Raw genomic sequence first — 5,659 nt, 5'->3', positions numbered from 1 at the left:
TGCAATAATAAGGATAGTAAAGAAATATACTAAAATGATGAGTGCATTTATAAATGGTTATATCTGGGTGGTGGAATTTTGTGTGATGGTTTTTCATCATTATAATTTTTCGTATTTTAGAAATAACTTGTATAATAAAAAATAAGAATTATATACCCAATTGATCACAAATGGTATTCATTAAAGGTACAGATAAAAATGTATCAAGGTAGAAATACTCTTTCAAGATAGTAAAATTATTGATAATTTTTGTCATCTGATTTTCTGTATTTTACAGTCATCTCAAGAATCAGCTTCCATCCTTCACATACTAAACACAGAAAATCACTGCCTTTCTCCATCAGAGTTGTGAAAAATCTCAAATTGTCTCCCAGGCAGTGTGATTTTACCTTCTCTGCACTGTTTTTATTCCCTCACCTACACCAATAAATCCCTACTATAAGATGCTTCTTCCTCCCCATAAAAGTCAGTAAGAGACTAACTCTGAGGAACATCATAGTAGTCTGTACTGGTCTTTCCAGATCTCTAAGAAACAAAGCGGTCCTACCTCCTCATGGTGATTAGGGTCAGTTATCCTTGTGATGACTCCTTTCCTAGCCTGCCAGAAGTTACCAAGAATCAGCCATGACTTAATGATAAATGGGATCAAGAGATCCCAAAATGGTGAGGGGGACAGGAGGGAAGAGTACTCCTTTTTAAAACAAATAAACAAACAAACAAAAACCTCTTCCACCCCTACTACTCCCCCACCATGGTGGTATTAAAGAAAAAAAGACAACAGAACCAAAAAGGAGTCACTTGTACTAAGCACCATGTCAGCAAACCAAGACTTAATATCTAACCTAATTTCAGTTCCAATCTCTTCCAGGAATGTTAACATTAACCAGTCAATCTGGAATTACCTGATCAGTACTAGTGAGGCAATCTGCATAAAAACCCCAGCCCTTGTCCAAAGGAAGGCTACCTTGCCTGAAATAATCTACTGTTTGCTGGGAAGTTCCTTTTTCTGCCCCCCTCTGCCTATAAATGTTAGGACAAGAAAAGAGCTCTTTTTCTTGCTGGAACCAACCACAATTTTATGAGAAACACCTGGTAATTAAACCCCAATATTGTTAGCTCCTCTGATTCAAACAGCTCCTCTTTTCAAACTGCAAGACAAGCTAAACTACTTTCAAGGCTACATTCTTGAATACCCCTCCTCCCTGCTATTTTTACAACTCAGAGATAATTTGCACCAAGGAGTCTCTAGTTAGGTGAAAGTTCCCTTCCCCATCCACTTCAAACAGGCCTCTTTTGAACTCTTCATAACGTTTGTCCTAAGCATGTTTTACAGGCTTGGAAAAAAGTACTGATAAGACACCTCCCTAGGATATCTGCCTGGATTGTCTCCTGAAGAGAAAACAAATTAAAACCTCCCTGATATCTGCTCAACTCTAGCCCCAAATTCCTCTCCCTTCCTTGTCATCCAGCAACACCAGCCATTATCCTTTAAAAGGGGAAGCTGCCCTTTTTTCTTGCCCTTGCACAGGCCCTTTCTCTTTGGGAAAGTAAATAAACCTCCTCTCTACAGCTCTTCTTCTTCTTTTTTTTTTTTTTACATAGTTTTATCGATTTCAGAGAGGAAAGGAGAGGATGGAGAGAGATAGAAACATGGGTGATGAGAGAGAATCATTGATCAGCTGCCTGTTACACGCCCCCCTCACTGGGGATCAAGCCCACAACCCAGGCATGTGACCTGACCAGGAATCATACCTTGACCTCATGATCTCCTGGCTACAACTCTTCTTTTAGTTGTGAGTTCTTTCACAGTTCAAGTCACCAGCCAAACCCTAACAATAAATACTTCCATTTTATTCTTTCTTGGAGTTCCATTCTACTTGCTAGATGGGATGCTGCCCAATTCATAAATTGTTGAAAAGATTGGTAACAGCAAATTGATCTTTACATTTACACAGTTGAATTTGTCTGTGTGTGTGTGTGTGTGTGTATGTTTTAACTTTCATAAACAATAAACTAAAACTATATTATCTGATACAGAGTTTATGCATATAACAATAATACCCTTAGGAAAATTTAAATTTTCAATGACTAAAAAGTAATATGTAGAAACAACTAATATCCAATCACTCCTTACTTCCAACTTACTCTGGTTCTCCTTTAATTTTTATTGGGGAGGATAGTGAATTTGAGATAATGAAAAACTCTAAACTGGGCTTGCCAGTATATTAATTAGCATATTGTAAGTTTTAGTTTAGGTTCGTCTAGTTTCGCTTCTTTTCTTTGATTAAGCTAGTGTGATTAGGCTAGCTTATGCATTTTTCTTAGAAATGATTTATTAATGCTACATTTTTATATGTTATAGAGAAAATATCCACTTTTATATGTGTTAAGTCTGTATAAATACTTTTCTTCTGATTTCTTTATATTCATTTTGTTTATTTTCTAAGACTTAAAATGAAGTCTTATTGATTTTTATTGTTTATTATTATTGGAAGTGCTTAGTGGTTTAGTATTCTCTTTTATTAAGAACAACATCCGAGGAGAAACCAAGATGGCGGCATAGGTAAACACAGGAAATTGCTGCCTCGCACAACAACTTCAAAAATACAACTAAAAGACAAAATGGACATCATCCAGAACCACAGGAAGGCTGGCTGAGTGGAAATTCTACAACTAGAAGGAAAGAGAAAAGCACACTGAGACTCAGAGGAGGTGCCGTGTGGAAGTAAACTGCAGAGGTACGGAGGCGCACACGGAGAGGGCTGGCAGCTGAGGACGCAGTGCACGTGGAAAGGGCTGGAAACTGAGGACATGGTGGTCTTTTTCATTCGGGAGGGAGTCTCAAGATCCTGACTGCTCTGAACTCCAGTTCCAGGCGAGTCTCTGGGGACCCAGACTCATACAGGAGAAACTGGACTGTCTGGCATCGGTCAGAACTTGAGGGCGGCTTTCTCTCAGAGGTACTTGCAGCGATTACCAGGACACTGAGAAGCGGGGCCTCTTAGCGTAGGACTGAGGAGCAGCCATAGCTGCTTGCTGGGAATCAGCCATAGCTGCTTGCTCCGCCCTGTTGATTCTGAGACCCCGCCCCATCCAGGCTGCTGCAAAGCCTTTTGCATATGAATGCCCGGGTCCTTTACAACCTGACAACTACCTAACAAATTGCAGCTGGGCCAGACAGACCCAGAACTTCCAAGAGAAGGCCCAAGGCCCCACAGCAGCTTGCATTGCTTCTCAGCTGGGCCTCATCTGGGCACCCCCAAACCCCCAAAAAAGGAAGGGGAATCTGCATATCTCTTCATAGCTCCTGCTGGGTAACCTCAGGAAGAGGCTTAATTAGCACCTCCTTAGATCCAAGAGCCAGTGTACCCAGTGGTCAGAGTGGGACCACCCAGATTACAACTCCTCAGATTCATAAGGAACACACTCAGGGGGCAGACTCAGTGAGCACCAAAGCCCCACTGAAGCAAGTCTTGCCCCAGAAGGGTGTCTTCAGCACAGAAGTTCTCCCACTGCAGACACAGCTGATTCTCACTGCCAATTGGCCTGGAGGTCAATTCCTCCCAGTGACACCTAAAACAATCAAGGCATAACTACAACAAGACTGTGCACAAAGCCCACAAGGGGGTGCACCAAGAGTGTCCACCTCAGGTAACTGGGGAGGCTGAGCCACTGGGCCCTGTAGGACACCTAGCACACAAAACCACTCTACCAACACAGGGAAGCAGACAAAATGCGAAGACAAAGAAACAGGTCACAAATGACAGAAATGGAGGACAGCAAACGACTGGATATAGAGTTCAAAACCACGGTTCTAAGATTTTTCAAGAATTTTATGGAAACCGCCGATAAATGTATTGAGATCCTTAAGAAATCTAGTGAGACCCTCGATGTTGTGATAAAGGACCAACTAGAAATTAAGCATACACTGACTGAAATAAAGAATATTATACAGACTCCCAACAGCAGACCAGAGGATCGCAAGAATCAAGTCAAAGATTTGAAATGCGAAGAAGCAAAAAACACCCAACCGGAAAAGCAAAATGAAAAAAGAATCCAAAAATACGAAGATAGTGTAAGGAGCCTCTGGGACAACTTCAAGCGTACCAACATCAGAATTATAGGGGTACCAGAAGAAGAGAGAGGGCAAGATATTGAAAACCTATTTGAAGAAATAATGACAGAAAACTTCCCCTACCTGGTGAAAGAAATAGACTTCCAAGTCCAGGAAGCGCAGAGAACCCCAAACAAAAGGAATCCAAAGAGGACCACACCAAGACACATCATAATTAAAATGCCAAGAGCAAAAGACAAAGAGAGAATCTTAAAAGCAGCAAGAGAAAAAAAGTCAGTTACCTATAAGGGAGTACCCATACGACTGTCAGCTGATTTCTCAACAGAAACTTTGCAGGCCAGAAGGGAGTGGCAAGAAATATTCAAAGTGATGAATAGCAAGAACCTACAACCAAGATTACTTTATCCAGCAAAGCTATCATTCAGAATTGAAGGTCAGATAAAGAGCTTCACAGATAAGGAAAAGCTAAAGGAGTTCATCACCACCAAACCAGTATTATATGAAATGCTGAAAGGTATCCTTTAAGAAGAGGAAGAAGAAGAAAAAGGTAAAGATACAAATTATGAACAACAAATACACATCTATCAACAAGTGAATCTAAAAATCAAGTGAATAAATAATCTGATGAACAGAATAAACTGGTGAATATAATAGAATCAGGGGCATAGAAAGGGAGTGGACTGACTATTTTTGGGGGGAAAGGAGTGTGGGGGGTGTGGGCTGAGACTGGACAAAAATAGTACACCTATGGATGAGGACAGTGAGGGGAAGGGGGGAGGGCAGAGGGTGGGGTGGGAACCAGGTGGAGCGGAGCTATGGGGGGAAAAAAGAGGAACATCTGTAATAATCTGAACAATAAAGATTTAATTTAAAAAAAGAACAACATCCTCTTAAATATTAATATGTGTGTCTTTATTCCCACTACTTTTTCTATATTCCTCAATGGAAGTTTTGACATTTTCTTAACTTACTACTTTAGGATCCTGTTTCGTAGGTTTGTTTCTTCTCATGATTGTTTATTTTTTTTAAATTCATTGTGATCACAGAGTTTTATCTGTATCATATTTACATTTTGGAATTCATTGCAGTTGTGTTTGGAGATATGATATGGTCTTTTATTTCTGTATATATCTCTTTGTTGTCTGTAAAAGAATTTATTATACTTTTCAAGGGCATTGATTTTAAACATAAATCTTATGTATTAAGTTACTTTTAAAATTACTTAGATTTTATATTCTTGTTTTATGTGGCCTATGATCTATCAAGAATTGAGACATTGGTATAAAAATTTAATGTTTCTGTAAATTTCTGTTTGTATTGATAGGCACTTTATTTTATAAATGTAACAATAAATGCATATAGTATCCTTTGTCATCATCATTATAAAATGAGTTCATTTTCCCACTTAATAAATTCTACCTTGAAATCTTTGTTGATATTAATAGTATATCTTATTACATTGGCATGGAGTGTCTTTATTGTTTTCATTTATAGTCATACTTCAGGACAATTACTGAGACAATATACGTTTGCCTTTTTAGTTTTTGCATTATTTATTTTCCTAGACCTTGAAAGTCAAATTAA

Source organism: Myotis brandtii, unplaced genomic scaffold, assembly GCF_000412655.1.
Source record: "Myotis brandtii unplaced genomic scaffold, ASM41265v1 scaffold548, whole genome shotgun sequence".
In the NCBI taxonomy this organism is placed as follows: Eukaryota; Metazoa; Chordata; class Mammalia; order Chiroptera; family Vespertilionidae; genus Myotis; species Myotis brandtii.
This window is presented reverse-complemented; position numbering follows the sequence as displayed.